Source organism: Salvelinus namaycush, unplaced genomic scaffold (assembly GCF_016432855.1).
Source record: "Salvelinus namaycush isolate Seneca unplaced genomic scaffold, SaNama_1.0 Scaffold982, whole genome shotgun sequence".
Classification (NCBI taxonomy): Eukaryota; Metazoa; Chordata; class Actinopteri; order Salmoniformes; family Salmonidae; genus Salvelinus; species Salvelinus namaycush.
This window is the reverse complement of record NW_024061733.1, coordinates 8,070-24,844: the sequence shown is the minus strand read 5'-3', so window position 1 is coordinate 24,844 and position 16,775 is coordinate 8,070. Positions and strand designations below refer to the sequence as shown.

The 16,775-nt window shown below is 47.5% G+C and overlaps 1 long non-coding RNA gene across 1 annotated transcript; it reads left to right on the top strand.

Moving 5' to 3' along the window:
• The first annotated feature begins 9,354 nt into the window (after positions 1-9,354).
• Positions 9,355-15,589, top strand: LOC120043643. Its single transcript, XR_005476493.1, has 3 exons — positions 9,355-9,368; positions 9,697-9,774; positions 14,776-15,589. It is a non-coding gene; the product is annotated as an uncharacterized LOC120043643 (long non-coding RNA).
• Positions 15,590-16,775: the final 1,186 nt, after the last annotated feature.

The following is a 16,775-nucleotide window of genomic DNA, read 5'->3' as shown; positions in this document are numbered from 1 at the left end:
AACGATAGAGAGAGAGCGAGAGAGGAAGAGAGGGAGGGGAAGAGAGAGGGAAAGAACCTACTAAGACCAGCAGAGGGAGACAAATGGAAGGGAAGCACAGGGACAAGACATGATAATCAAAAGACAAAACATGACAAAACCTTCTTGCCACAGCTCGCATTGATGTGCCATCCTGGATGAGCTGCACTACCTGAGCCACTTGTGTGGGTTGTAGACTCCCGTCTCATGCTACCACTAGAGTGAAAGCACCGCCAGTATTCAAAAGTGACCAAAACATCAGCCAGGAAGCATAGGAACTGAGAAGTGGTCTGTGGTCACCACCTGCAGAACCACTCCTTTATTGGGGGTGTCTTGCTAATTGCCTATAATTTCCACCTGTTGTCTATTCCATTTGCACAACAGCATGTGAAATTTATTGTCAATCAGTGTTGCTTCCTAAGTGGACAGTTTGATTTCACAGAAGTGTGATTGACTTGGAGTTACATTGTGTTGTTTAAGTGTTCCCTTTATTTTTTTGAGCAGTGTATATAAAAGTATGTGTACACCCCTTCAAATTAGTGGATCTGGCTATTTCAGCCACACCTGCTGCTGACAGGTGAATACAACTGAGCAAACAGCCATGCAATCTCCATAGACAAACGTTGGCAGTAGAATAGCTCACTGAAGAGCTCAGTGACTTTCAACATGGCACCGTCATAGGATGCCACCTTTCCAATAAGTCCATTTGACAAATTTCTGCCCTGCTAGAGCTGCCCCGGTCAACTGTAAATGCTGTTATTGTGAAGTGGAAACGTCTAGGAGCATCAATGGCTCAGCCGCGAAGTGTTAGGCCACACAAGCTCACAGAACGGGACCGCTGAGTGCTGAAGCGCATAGCGTGTAAAAATCATCTGTTGTCAGTTGCAACATTCACTACCAAGTTCTAAATTGCCTCTGGAGGCAATGTCAGCACAATAACTCTCAGTTGGGATCTTCATGAAATGGGTTTCCATGTCCGAGCAGCCGCAAACAAGCCTAAAATCATCATGCGCAATGCCAAGCGTCGGCTGGAGTGGTGTATAGCTCGCTGCCATTGGACTCTGGAGCAGTGGAAACGCGTTCTCTGGAGTGACGTATCTGGATTTGGTGGATGCCAGGAGGACTGCCCCAATGCATAGTGCCAACTGTAAAGTTTGGTGGAGGAGGAATAATGGTCTGGGGCTGTTTTTCATGGTTCGGACTAGGCCCTTTAGTTCCAGTGAAGGGAAATCTTAACGCTACAGCATACAATGACATTCCAGAAGATTCTGTGCTTCCAACTTTGTGGCAACAGTTTGGGAAGGACCTTTCCTTTTTTAGCATGACAGTGCCCCTATGCACAAAGTGAGGTCCATACTGAAATGGTTTGTCGGTCGGTGTGGAAGAACTTGACTGGCCTGCATAGAGCCCTGACCTCAACACCATCGAACACCTTTGGGATGAAGTGGAACGCCGACTGCGAGCCAGGCCTAATCACCTAACGTCAGTGCCCGACCTCACTAATGCTCTTGTGGCTGAAGTCCCCGTAGCAATGTTCCAACATCTAGTGGAAAGCCTAACCAGAAGAGTGGAGGCTGTTATATCAGGTGTCCACATCATTTGTGTCATGTAGTGTACCATCACACAGACGCAAACACCCACAAACACAGTTGTTGTTTTGTTGCCCTTATCTGTGCAGCATGCTGTTTCCACTGTGCTTACTCAATTAGCAGAATAGTACTCAATGTTCTCTTTATCTTTCTCAGCATTTAACAGTCTCTTTTAATCTTATTTTTCTTGAGTTACATTTTTATTTAAAAAAATCCTTCAATCCACCTTTTGGCTTTACTCTCGTCTCTCTCCTTTTATATTTTTGTCCCCCCCACCCCAGTCTCTTTCCGGGTCTGGGATGTCCATAGATATCGTCCCCACGTGTCTACTGCAGGTACTGCGAACTTGTACGTCTTCTTTTCAACCTCCCTTCGCCGTCTCTTTCTCTTTATTTCCTTATACTTTGGGTGTTAAAGCATGTTTCTAAACACTGGCCCAGGGCCAGTTAGGTGATTGTTAGGGTTTGGCTAGCGCATGTGTGGTGCAAAATGGCTGCCGTAGCATCACCCAGGTGTGAGCTGAGGTGTTTCTCCTGTACAATGTGAGGTTCTGAATTATGCATTACAACCCAATACTATATGTGATTGTGATTGAATACTCAATGTGATTGAATATTAGCAACTGTTGGCCTGGGCGCCTGGGTGTCTGTGTGTGTGTGCTGGAAGTAACAGTTAGCCCCAGATAAGTGTGCTGGGAAGCTGTGGTTAGCCTTGAGCGAGAACAGTGTGCTTTTGTATACAGGTGCAAATAGCTCAGACAATGTTGCAGAGCTGTCTGACCTCAGTCTCTGGGGTGAGGGAGCGTAATCTACACAGCAACAGCGCCGGGACACCAAAGAGCGCAAAGAGGCTAGGACTAGCCTGAGCGCCGGTGATAGGCTGGGTGAGTCTAAACCACGCCCAGTCTCTACTCTGACAGGCCGGCTCGGAAGCGGGAACTATCTCTGTCATGAGTATATTATAATATCTTTGTCAGGAACAAGTCAGTTCTCTGTTCTACCCTGCGGGGTGGTGCAGTGAACCCGTATATACGAAAATTGCATTTGCCATTTATTACTTAGTTAATAAAAAGTACATAGCATACAATTAGTGACTCATTGTCATACTTGTCCTTATACCAGATTGAATTGACGCAACCCTAACAACAATGTAAAGCACTTTGTGTGCACTTAGTTCGGTTTAGCTTCACGTTTGTTTTGTTCGTTTATAAGTGTTTGTTTTTTCCTTCATTAAAAGAAGATGTCTTTTTTCCACGCTGCGCCTTGGTCCACTCATTCGTCTCATAACAATCGTGACAGAATTTCCCACCAACCCAGGACCAAGCAGCGTGTGAAACAGCAACAGGACCCACCTACACAGGATTTATGGAAATGGGAGCAGGATCTGGGCTACACTACGTGGGAGGAGATCGACAGGTGGGCGATCGACCCAGGGCGAATGCCGGAGCCCGCCTGGGATTCTCTGGCGCAGTGCGAGGAGGGATACCGGCGAATGGAGGCAGCACGACGACTCGGTAGGAAGCCTGTGAGGCAGCCCAAAAAATTTCTTGGGGGGGGGGGCTAAAAGGGAGTGTGGCGAAGTCAGGTAGGAGACCTGCGCCTACTCCCTGTACTTACCGTGGAGAGCGAGAGTACGGGCAGACACCGTGTTACGCAGTAGAGCGCATGGTGTCTCCTGTACGTGTGCATAGCCCGGTACGGTACATACCAGCTCCTCGTATCGGCCGGGCTAGATTGAGCCAGATGCCATGAAGCCGGCTCAACGCGTCTGGTCTCCAGTGCGTCTCCTCGGGCCGGCTTACATGGCACCAGCCTTACGCATGGTGTCCCCGGTTCGCCTGCATAGCCCGGTGCGGGTTATTCCACCTCCCCGTACTGGTCGGGCGATGGGGAGCATACAACCAGGTAAGGTTGGGCAGGCTCAGTGCTCAAGGGAGCCAGTACGCCTGCACGGTCCGGTATTTCCGGCGCCACCTCCCAACCCCAGCCCAGTACCACCAGTGCCAACACCACGCACCAGGCTTCCAGTGTGTCTCCAGAGCCCTGTTCCTCCTCCACGCACTCGCCCTATGGTGCGTGTCTCCAGCCCGGTACCACCAGTTCCGGCACCACGCACCAAGCCTCCTGTGCGTCTCCAGAGTCCTGTGCGTCCTGTTGCTGCTCCCCGCACTAGCCTTGCGGTGCGTGTCCCCAGCCCGGTACCACCAGTTCTGGCACCACGCACTAGGCCTAATGTGCATCTCCAGGGTCCAGTATGCCCTGTTCCTTCTCCCCGCACTAGCCTTGAGGTGCGTGTCTCCAGCCCGGTACCACCAGTTCCGGCACCACGCACTAGGCCTAATGTGCGTCTCCAGGGTCCAGTATGCCCTGTTCCTTCTCCCCGCACTAGCCTTGAGGTGCGTGTCTCCAGTCCGGTACAACCAGTTCCGGCACCACGCACCAGGCCTACTGTGCGCCTCAGCAGGTCAGAGTCGGCCGTCTGCCCAACGCCGCCTGCACTGCTCGTCTGCCCAGCGCCATCTGAGCCGCCTGCCTGTCCTGAGCCATCCGTCTGCCCAGCGCCATCTGAGCCATCCGTCTGCCCAGCGCCATCTGAGCCATCCGTCTGCCCAGCGCCATCTGAGCCATCCGTCTGCCCAGCGCCATCTGAGCCATCCGTCTGCCCAGCGCCATCTGAGCCATCCGTCTGCCCAGCGCCATCTGAGCCATCCGTCTGCCCAGCGCCATTAGAGCCGTCCGTCTGTCCCGAGCCGTCAGTGCCGTCCGTCAGTCAGGAGCCGCTAGAGCCGCCAGTCAGCCAGGATCTACCAGAGCCGCCAGTCAGCCAGGATCTGCCAGAGCCGCCAGTCAGCCAGGATCTGCCAGAGCCGCCAGCCAGCCATGAGCAGCCAGAGTCGCCAGCCAGCCAGCCATGAGCAGCCAGAGTCGCCAGCCAGCCAGCCATGAGCAGCCAGAGTCGCCAGCCAGCCAGCCATGAGCAGCCAGAGTCGCCAGCCAGCCAGCCATGAGCAGCCAGAGTCGCCAGCCAGCCAGCCATGAGCAGCCAGAGTCGCCAGCCAGCCAGCCAGAGTCGCCAGCCAGCCAGCCATGAGCAGCCAGAGTCGCCAGCCAGCCAGCCATGAGCAGCCAGAGTCGCCAGCCAGCCAGGATCCGCCAGAGTCGCCAGCCAGCCAGGATCCGCCAGAGCGGGTAGTGACTATGGTGGAGGGGGGTCCACGTCCCGCACCCGAGCCGCCGCCATAGGAAGGCCCATCCGGACCCTCCCCTTCTGTGTCAGGTTTTGCGGCCGTAGTCCGCACCTTTGGGGGGGGGGGGGGGGGGGGGGGGGTACTGTCACACCCTGGTCTCTGTTATATTGATTTTCTTTATTAGTTTAGTTAGGTCAGGGTGTGACATGGGATGTTTGTGTGTTTTTCTAGTTTAGGGTGTGTGTATTGTTTAGGGGGTTGTGTATGGGGTTGTGTTCAGTAGAGAGGTCTAGGAAAGTCTATGGTTGCCTGGTTTGGTTCTCAATCAGAGACAGCTGTTTATTGTTGTCTCTGATTGGGAGCCATATTTAAGGCAGCCATAGACTTTAGGTGATTGTGGGAAATTGTCTATGTTCTATGTTGCATGTGTGCACTTAGTTCGGTTTAGCTTCACGATCGTTTGTTTTGTTCGTTTATAAGTGTTTGTTTTTTCCTTTATTAAAAGATGTATTTTTTCCACGCTGCGCCTTGGTCCACTCATTCGTCTCATAACAATCGTGACATTTTAACTTAATATAATACAAAAATAACATCTATTTAGTCTCAAATAAATAATGAAACATGTTCAATTTGGTTTACATAATGCAAAAACAAAGTGTTGGAGAAGAAAGTAAAAGTGCAATATGTGCCATGTAAAAAAGCTTACGTTTAAGTTCCTTGCTCAGAACATGAGAACATATGAAAGCTGGTGGTTCCTTTTCACAAGAGTCTTCAATATTCCCAGATAATACGTTTTTTTTGTTGTGGTTATTATAGGACAATTTCTCTCTATAACATTTGTATTTCATATACCTTTGACTATTGGATGTTCTAATAGGTAATTTAGTATTGCAAATATCAAATATCAAATCATAGACTTAATATAATAAACTCAGAAATAGAAGCCTTTGGTCATTAATATGGTCAAATCCGGAAACTATCATTTTGAAAACAAAACGTTTATTCTTTCAGTGAAATACGAAACCGTTCCATATTTTATCTAACAGGTGGCATCCCTAAGTCTAAATATTGCTGTTACATTGCATAATTATGTAAATTTCTGGCAAATTAATTACGGTCTTTGTTAGGAAGAAATGGTCTTCACACAGTTCGCAACGAGCCAGGCAGCCCAAACTGCTGCATATACCCTGACTCTGCTTGCACAGAACGCAAGAGAAGTGACACAATTTCCTTCGTTAAAATACATTCATGTTAGCAGGCAATATTCACTAAATATGCAGGTTTAAAAAAATATATACTTGTGTATTGATTTTAAGATAGGCATTGATGTTTATGGTTAGGTACACATTGGTGCAACAACAGTGCTTTTTTCGCTAATGCGCTTGTTAAATCATCACCCGTTTGGTGAAGTAGGCTATGATTTGATGATAAATTAACATGCACCGCATTGATTATATGCAACGCAGGATAAGCTAGTAATATCATCAACCATGTGTAGATAACTAGTGATTATGTTAAGATTGATTGTTTTTTATAAGATAAGTTTAATGCTAGCTAGCAACTTACCTAGGCTCCTTTCTGCACTCGCGTAACAAGTGGTCAGCCTGCCACGCAGTCTCCTCGTGGAGTGCAATGTAATCGGCCACAATCGGCGTCCAAAAATGCCGATTACCGATTGTTATGAAAACTTGAAATTGCCCCTAATTAATCGGTCAACCTCTACAATCCATGAATATGATTGTTATTTTAAGCTAACTCTAAGGAGCACTCTACCTACCTGCAGCCAGAGAGCCTACTTCATGGCTCTATGCCCATAGTCCACCCTCTCTTATGTAACAGTTGCCCATCTTTGTTGTAGCGCTAAAAGATAGGTCTGTAAACACCAAACAGTCGAGTGATGTTTACAGGCCTTTACCCTCCCCCATTACATCTCTGGTGTCAAAGGAGGGGTGAGACCGGCGTATTGTTGAGGGAACTGTATATGCATGAATGGTGTTTTCGTCTTGACTCAAATTACATGAATTCTCTCTCTCCCTCTCTTTGTTTGCTCTCCGCTCGGACTCGACTGGCCACTCAGCAGGGCGAGGATCGCTCCTCCTCCCTGTCTCCCACAGGTAAGACACCAGTCACACTATTCCTCCATTTCCCTCTACGGTTACATCACGGCTGCCATACACTGCTCGGTGCAGCTTGTCCTACTGGCTTCCAGGGAAACCAGATTATAAATGGATGTGAACTTGAGCGGCTTCCAACACACTCCTCTCTCTCCTTACTAATTTATGTATTCCAAATTGACCACTACCCCCTAGACGTTCCTGTGGATCTGAAAGAATTTTACTATTCACTCTGCCGCTCTCCCACCTGCTCACATCCTGTTCTGCTTGCAGCCCTCCAATCACCTTCTTACCCCGGCCCTGTTGCCCCGCCCTCCTGCCAGGGGCCCGCCCAGCGGCCAGACAGCTTCTTGTTTCGCCTCAGCCAGAAGGAAGAGCAGAGGAGAGGTATGTCACCGGATCACAACCTCTGGATCTTGCTGCATGGCCTTGGGAGCTTTCAGAAGAGAGTGTTGGTACCTCTTGAGCGTGCAATGCGCATGTCACAATTGAGTGTCGTATGTGACATTGTTCTGGTAACTGTGTCTGGGCTGATAGACATGTCTGGATGGGATCCTGCAAAGTCACTGAGCAACACTGTAGATAGTTGATCAAAATAGAAGGGGGGCAGTGGGGAATAATTTTCAACATGGACAGATTTCTATGTTTTAAATGGGGGAGGGGAAATTGTCGGCTTTTTGACTTGTACGTATGATGTATGATGTTCAGCTCTGTTGGTTTTCTGATCCCATCTGTTACTTTGAGTGCTGTCTGACTATAGGTCACAGCCTGTCTGTTACTGTAGAGTTCCGCCTGTATGTTGCTGTAGAGTTCCGTCTGTCTGTCTGCTGTAGAGTTCCGCCTGTCTGTCTGCTGTAGAGTTCCGCCTGTCTGTCTGCTGTAGAGTTCCGCCAGTCTGTCTGCTGTAGAGTTCCGCCAGTCTGTCTGCTGTAGAGTTCCGCCAGTCTGTCTGCTGTAGAGTTCCGCCAGTCTGTCTGCTGTTGAGTTCCGCCAGTCTGTCTGCTGTAGAGTTCCGCCAGTTTGTCTGCTGTTGAGTTCCGCCAGTCTGTCTGCTGTAGAGTTCCGCCAGTCTGTCTGCTGTTGAGTTCCGCCAGTCTGTCTGCTGTAGAGTTCCGCCAGTTTGTCTGCTGTAGAGTTCCGCCAGTCTGTCTGCTGTAGAGTTCCGCCAGTCTGTCGCTGTAGAGTTCCGCCAGTCTGTCTGCTGTAGAGTTCCGCCAGTCTGTCTGCTGTAGAGTTCCGCCAGTCTGTCTCCTGTAGAGTTCCGCCTGTCTGTCTGCTGTAGAGTTCCGCCAGTCTGTCTCCTGTAGAGTTCCGCCTGTATGTTGCTGTAGAGTTCCGCCAGTCTGTCTGCTGTAGAGTTCCGCCTGTCTGTCTGCTGTAGAGTTCCGCCAGTCTGTCTGCTGTAGAGTTCCGCCAGTCTGTCTGCTGTAGAGTTCCGCCAGTCTGTCTGCTGTAGAGTTCCGCCAATCTGTCTGCTGTAGAGTTCCGCCAGTCTGTCTGCTGTGGAGCTCCGCCTGTCTGCTGTAGAGTTCTCTAGAGTTCCGCCTGTCTGCTGTAGAGTTCTCTAGAGTTTCCCCGTGTCTGTCGGCTGTAGAGTTCCGTCTATCTACTGTAGAGTTCCGCCTGTCTGCTGTAGAGTTCTCTAGAGTTCCGCCTGTCTGTCGGCTGTAGAGTTCCGTCTATCTACTGTAGAGTTCCGCCTGTCTGCTGTAGAGTTCTCTAGAGTTCCGCCTGTCTGTCGGCTGTAGAGTTCCGTCTATCTACTGTAGTTTGTCTTCTGCATTGTTTGCCAGGCGTCTGATCATGCCATTGTATCTGTAGAGAGCTGGACTTCACCCTCTTCAGAATAAATGATTAGCACCCATTCTGCTTTCACCAGCTTTTGATCTTGTATGTGTATGTTTGAGCCTGTCTGGTTCTGCCTTCCCCCCCAGGTGATGGTGCCGCCCCCAGGCCGGAGCCTGAAGAGGTGACCCCTACCCAGCCTCAAGGCCCCATGGGAGAGGAGGCTGCTCTGGTGGAGCAACTGCGGAAGGTGAACAACACCCGACAAACAGATTCTCCCGCCTTTTGACCAAGCCATTAGGGCCTGGAGTTTCTACTGGGTTCCTTGGCCCATATACATAAAGCATTTCAGAGAAGTGCTGAAATAGAATCAGTCTTTCCTTTCAGATCATAATTAGATGGACACGGGATCTGATCCTAGAACATCACTATTACTCTAAGATGCTTTATGAGCCCAGGTCAGATCACAAAGTCAGGAAAAACTCCTGGCCCTACTTGTGCTAATCCCCCTGAAATTGTGTCCTGCTCTATTTTGTAGAACATAGAGTCGCGTCTGAAAGTGTCCTTGCCCAGCGACCTGGGAGCAGCACTGACCGACGGGGTCGTCCTCTGCCATCTGGCAAATTATGTGCGGCCACGATCCGTACCCAGCATCCATGTGCCTCCCCTGCTGTGGTGAGTGTTTGTGTGTGCACTTTATGCGTGTGCTGTGCGTGCATACCATACGTGCATTAGTGAGATGTCAGTTTTAGAATGAATTTAGTCAGTCAGGAACACTACACTTCAAGCATATCAATACAACAATGCTCCTTTTTACTTTGCCATACATTTGCATTTGGGTTATGATCAGACACTGCTTATGTCCCAAATTGCACCCTATTCCCTACATAGTGCACTACTGTGACCGTAGGCCCTGGTCAAAAGTAGTGCACTATACAGGTAATAGGGTGCCATTTGAGACAAGCCAATGTCGTTGTGCTTATCGTTGTCTCTGTCCATCAAGCCCAAACTGACGATGGCCAAGTGTCGGCGGAACGTGGAGAACTTTCTGGAGGCGTGTCGCAGGATCGGGGTTCCACAGGTAAGACCTTCACACTAGTTGAATAAAGGACTGGTATACAACTCACTAGTCCTCATGCTAAAACGTCTGTGTGTTTGTGATGGGTTAGAAAAAGCATGTGATACAAGAGAACCTGTACTGACGGACTGTTCTTCAGATTTTAATTTGCTAGTAGCAGACGGTGACATCACCAATGTAATTAAATACCTAAAGGCTACTGTCAGTGCAGGTTTTTCTCTTCTGTCATAAGATTTCTTCCCTCTACTACTCTGCTTTTTGTATCAACACTAAAGTTTAGCCTAGTTCTCTGTCCCTGCTCTTTTTATCAGCTGACTCCAGGTAACTCAACTGGCAACCTGCAGAGCTTTTGTAAACTTGACTTGGAGAGCCGCTTGCCTGTTACTAACAGTAGCTTTCTCTTTCTGCTCCTCCGCTCTTCTTCCTTTTAACCGTAACACTTCCCCCTCAAACTCATCTTCCATCTGTCCGTCCAAACACACAACTCCCCTATCTATGTAATTGTATCCTTTGCCTGCCCATTCTCTCCCCTGCTTCATCGCCCATGGGACAGGAGAGGCTGTGCACAGTGGAGGAGGTTCTGGATGGCCGGGGAGGCTGTGTTTACTGGACGCTGGGGGTCCTGCTTTCCATGGCTCCTCCCCCCCTCCTAATGCCTTCTCCCCTGGCCCAGCTGGCAGGCTTCGCCCTCTTCTATCTGTCCACCATGTCTGTGCTGTGTGCCCTGTACTGCAACCTGGTGCCCCACCTCTGAACTGTCTGTCTGGACCACACAACCCCTTCCTCACCTTACCCAACTGGCTCTCCACCACTCGTACACACACATGCGCGCTCACACACCACTCGCACTCCTACGCGCTTCTCATTTCATATTGCGCCGACTCCCATCACCACAGCGGTATCCATTCAGACGCAGCAGAACTCGACAAGGGAAAAACGCAAGAATGAGAGTGGACCTCTCTGTCCCACTCTACCATAACAAAGAGGAGCGCTCGCCACTGCCTGGTTTGCCATCCACTGAAAAGGGAACAACTCCATATGCCAAAAGCCATATAGTAGGTTTTATCTTTTGTTGTTCCAGTTGTTTGTTGGGGAAGGTTACTTGCTTCCACTCAAGGAGTGGCGAGGTGGACCTTCAATGCTCCCTCGTTACCCTTCTGTGATGTACTGGCACTGCCCCCATTGAGAGAGACAGCGAGACCCGGAGGTTGCTATGTTGTCAATGAGCTGTCTGCTACTGTACCTACCTACTGAACCTCCTTCTGTGCCTTAAGTTTGTCCGCCTGCCGACGTGTGTGCGTGTGTTTTTTAGATGGAACCTTCCCACCCGAAAGCGCTTCCATTGCACAGATAACATCAAAGTAGGAGTGCTTGTCATATGTAGCCTACGTGCTTCCTCCTCCCCGACTGCCTCTGAGAAGAAACAACCACGAGTAATCTGACCATTCAACGCCCTATCGCTTCTCTTCTTTCCTGACTCGAACACGGCTTCGCCTTAGCTGCAAAGTCAGTCGGACGTTTTTGCCTAATCAAGAAGAGAGCAGGTAGCCGAGGGTAATTTGTAAGCCTTTGAGTCCTTGCTGACGCACAATCAAGTATCCTACAGGCACCTTTTTCTCCTTGACTGTCTGTGATCGAGCCCCCCTCTGTCCTAACGCTCATTTTGTGGCTCCGGGGTGATGTTACCCCTAGGTACAGATCTAGGATCTGCTTCCCCAATCCTAACCTAACCTTCCCCTTCCCCAATCCTAACCTGAAATGCTCAAATCAACCTACATTTTACATGTCGACATTAGGTAACGTTGTTGAACGTGATGTTATGAAAATGCTTTTAAAACATATGATAGGTTTTGGAGCACCTAGCACAAGCTTGGAAAGATGTGGCCACAGCCATATTGAAAAAAACGTCATGGGAATGGTAGAGCGTCCGCACCGAACTGTACGCATGGCTTTTTGTTCAAGAAGTGAATAAACGAAAAGCTAAAACTACCAATTTGAGATGGAACAACAATAAAATAATAACAATCATGTTAACAAGCCTGTATTGTCCTGTCAAAAAATCCACTTGCATAAGTTTTGAGCTTAGTCAGATGTAGGCTATATAATTGTAATTTTCACATGGGCAGGGGCATCGGATCTACTGTTTCCCGACATTAGTAAGGAGCTAAATACATGACGTCCACAATAGCAAAGCAGTTAGCTAGCATTGAATAAACTTGTATAGTCCAGTCAATAACCCAATTGCACATGTGTTTGTGTTCATTCAGCGAGCAAGGTCTAGCTGTGTGAGGCATTACAGTAGTTTAGACGGGCATCGATCGTACTGTTAGCCATCAAGCTAGCTAAGAGCAAAAAGCTTAGCAAACCGCATGGTAGTGCCCACAACAATAGTCACTTTTGTAGGCACATGGTGTACACTATGCATAAAACAGTATTCAATATGGTTTGCAGTGAGGGACTTCAGATGTGCCAAACCTAAGCGAGGCTAGCTGGGCTAGAAACAGCTGACTAGTAAAACAAGTATTCAGTTAATGCAAGCTAACGTTAGCTACAGACATGTAGGTTGTTAAATGTCCACTCCTATTAAATCAATTGCAGCTAGTAGTCAGACTTACCACACGATGCTGCCAGTATCCATAGTAAAATTCTGCACTGTCGCAAGCTGTTCTGATAACATCGCTAGCTAACTAACAAAATATCCATCAATGATAGCTGAGCTTGGAGTGGTTTTGGTCTTACTACCTAGCTATGATAGCCCAACTTGCACAAGTTCATTTTTTACTTAACTATGTAAGTCAGTTAAGAACAAGTTCTTATTTACAATGACTGCCTACCAAGAGGCAAAATACCTCCTGTGAGAATGGGGGCTAAAAAATTATAATGTAGGACAAAACACACATCACAACGAAAGAGACAACTACACAACATGACAGAAACACATGACAGCACAACATAGTAGCAACACATCATGACAACATCGCCACATGGTAGCAGCACAAACATGGTAGATAACAATAGATTGTGTTAAGCAACCACAAGTGTCAGTAAGAGTGTCCATGATTGAGTCTTTGAATGTTGAGATTGAGATAAAACTGTCCAGTTTGAGTGTTTGTTGCAGCTCGTTTCCAGTCGCTAGCTGCAGCGAACTGAAAAGACGAGCGGCCCAGGGATGTGTGTAATTTGGGGACCTTTAACAGAATAGGACTGGCAGAACGGGTGGAGTATGTGGAAGATGAGTGTTGCAGTAGGCATCTCAGATAGGGGGAGTGATGCCTAAGAGGGTTTTATAAATAAGCTTCAACCAGTGGGTCTTGCGCTGGGTATACTGAGATGGGAGTATAGAGTGCAAGGATGTGTCCTATAAGGAGCATTGGTGGCAAATCTGATGGCCGAATGGTAAAGCACATCTAGCCACTCGAGAGCACCCTTACCTGCTGATCTATAAATTACGTCTTTGTAATGTAGCATGGGTAGGATGGTCATCTGAATTAAGGTTAGTTTGGCTGCTGGGGTGAAAGAGGAGCGATTACGATAGAAAAAAACAACTCTAGATTTTACCTTAGCCTGCAGCTTGGATATGTGCTGAGAGAATGACAGTGTACTGTCTAGCCATACTCCCAAATACAATTTATAGACATGTCTGGAAGCCACTCAAGTTCACACGGCACGCAGTAGTCAATGAGGCAATTTTCTTAATGTTTTTTTTTGTACTGGTTTAAGGGTTTGAACTTGCTTCTTTATCACATTTGGTTATCAAAAGCCCTTTTAACTTACTACAATGTTTCACTTTGTCTTTAACCTTTAGTAGGTAAAATGCTAAACTGACCCAAGATCAGTGTAGGGGCAACTTCACTCTACCCCCATTTTGTGTCTCTGGTGTGTGATGAATGTGTTTAACACTAGCCTGGTTCCAGATGCGTTTGTGCGGGTAAGATGGCACAAACAGATCTGGGACCAGTCTATGTAGGCACAAGCTGTGGTAACAATCAGCCCCAGGATATGGCAGGACTACAGTGCCTTCCGAAAGTTTTCACACCCCTTAACTTTTTCCACATTTTGTCACAAAAACTTATTGATTTCAGCGTTAAATTTTTAATTAAAAACATAATTCCACTTTAACATTATGGGGTATTGTGTGTGTTCCAACAAAATGTGGAAAAAGTCAAGAGGTGTGAATACTTTCTGAAGGCACTGTATATCGCAATGAGTGCTCTTATACCGTTCTATACGAAGACAAAGCACATATTTTGTGAGACAGAGTGAATCTGTGGTTTGTTCCAAATAGGACCCTATTCTTTATAGTGCACTACTTTTAATCAGATTCCTATGTGCCCCCTGGTTAGAAGTAGTGCACTCAATAGGGAATAGGGTGCCATTCGGGGGACGCAGGCTGTGTGTGTAGTTTGTTGTTGGTCTATGCTGAATGACAAGGAGTAATGTCTCCTCTGGCTCTGAAGAGCGGTGTGTATGTTCTCTCTGTCAGTGGTCTGTTTGCTTCCAGTGTGTGTAACCACGTGTCTATCTCTCCTGTGTCTTCTGTTGTTGACCTTTCAACTCTTTCCCAGAGCTCCTCCTTTCACAATAAAATGAACCAAATATTTGGTGTGACTTCCTTCCTCTTTGCCGCCTGTCTTCTCTCCTCGCTACTTCTGCTTGTGTTCAGCTTGTTCTCTCTCTCTCCTGCTCCCTCCATATTTGCTCCTGTGGGATATGTTGTTCAGTGGGTGTCTCAGTTCACAAGTCCCTACTTATTGTAACCCTGTGCCTGTGTTTGCACACCTGCTCCCTGCTCCGCTTCCATGCTCTCCTAAAGGTCATGCCGTTTGGATCCCATTCACCTCCTTTTCCATCTTATGTTGAGTTTGTCTTTCCATTTGTGTTGATTTCTGTTATCTTTTGGTAGTTTGTTATTATTTACCCATCCATTGACATACCCTTTTTTGTTCTCCCGTTTTCCCTCCTCCCTTTGTTGTCTGTGTGCGTGTGCTCTTCATCTGGCCTCAGACCCAGCTGTGCCTGCCCCTCCACATCCTGGAGGAGAGAGGGCTCCCCCTGGTGGCCGGGACGGTACGTGCGCTCCTGGAGCTGGCCCCGCCCAAATACACAACCTCCCCTGCCACCACCACTAACCCTCTGGCCATGTAGGGCAGCAGAGTTCCACACTCACTCATGGATGGACAGATACAGGACCCACCCTCTCGCTCTCCGAATGTACGTTATATGGCTTTCCCTCTCGACCACCCCCCACTTCCCCTCAACCCTAGACCCCCCCCCCCCTCAACCATACAGGGTCACCCAGCCTTCCCAGACAGGTCTTCCCCAATGAAGAGAGAAGAGGGAGCACGAGTACGTCAAAGAAAGGGATGACTGTCTCTTCCTCTTGTGTCCTCACACAGACTGCTTACGACTTGCAGCCTCTAAAGACTGACGGACGAACAGATGGACAACCGAGATTGTCCCAGACAAACAGTCAGTTGGACGGCGAGTAAGAGTGGTTTTTTATTTTCTATTATTAGTCATTTGACTTCTCTCTCCATCCTCCTCTTATCTATGTTCAGTAGGGGTTGTTTTATTTTCTATTATTATTTCATCTTATTTTTCATATTCCTTTTACTTTCACATGTTAGATCCTTGCATGTCAGAGGGGTTGGGTGGGTGTATGGGGAAGGGTTAGGAGACTAGGAAGTTGTCAGTTGCATAAGTAACCTTTTAAGGTCATGTGCTACAAAGAGCAACAATAACGGTGGTGGTCTGTCATCATGGGAACATTGATGCTGCCAACACTTAAAATGGCTGTTATTAAATGAACCCGTCTTTTTTTGTTTTGTTATTGTGGTCAAATCACGAGCTGGCTGAATCAAAAACCGATGCTGGATTAGAGAGAGAGAGGGCGCTCCGGGAATCTACGCTTTATACTTTCTCAAAATGTGTACAAAACATTACGAACACCTTCCTAATATTCAGTTGCACCCCCAGAACAGCCTCAATTCGTCAGGGCCTAGACTCTACAAGGTGTCGAAAGCATTCTACAGGGATGCTGGCCCATGATGACTCCAATGCTTCCCACAGTTGTCAAGTTGGCTGGATGTCCTTTGGGTGGTGAACCTTTCTTGATACACACTGGAAACTGTAGAGTGTAAAAAAAACAGCAGAGTTGCAGTTCTTGACACAAACCGGTGAGCCTGGCATCTACTACCATACCCCGTTCAAAGGCACTTAAATATCTTCTTGCCCATTCACCCTCTGAATGGCACACATACAATCCATATCTCAATTGTCTCAAGTCTAAAAACTCCTTCTTTAACCTGTCTCCTCCCCTTCATCTACACTGATTTGAAGTGGATTTAATAAAGGATCAGCTTTCACCTGGTCAGTCGGTCATGGAAAAGGAGGTTTTCTTAATGTTTTGTACCCTCAGGGTCATTATACAGAAGTGGTGCAAACTGGGACAAAAAAAAAATCGCATTTGTATCCTATTTTTCCCCAACTTTCAGCACACGTCTTCCAACATATTTCAGGTGGACATATATACTACTCACACACTTTGTTTGTATTGCATATTTGAAATATTTATCTGAATCTACCTTACACCCCCCCCCCCCCCAAAAAAAAGTGTTATTAGAAAACACAGTGAAAAAGTTGCAATAAAGGAAGAACCATGCACAATAGTGATTATTTTGATTAACCTTCCATTATAGATTCATTGGAGAAATATTTTGCAAACCAAATTGACAAAATAACAGGCGTTTCGGTGGCAAGGGTGTCAATCATAGACATAAATGGAGGACTCCGATAGATATAACTCGTTTCAGTATAGACATTACCATTGAGGGCTTCCACTATTTAAAAGTAGTCAACTGTGTGGGGATTCCTATGGGTTTGGAAGTGATCAGCCAATGATCAGAGAGCATTGGCTTCTTCAAATTGGGTTGCCTATTGTTTGTAAACCAAAGAGTAAGGTAATATCCAGAAGCCAAGACCAAGATTTCTACCAGGACTTTGTT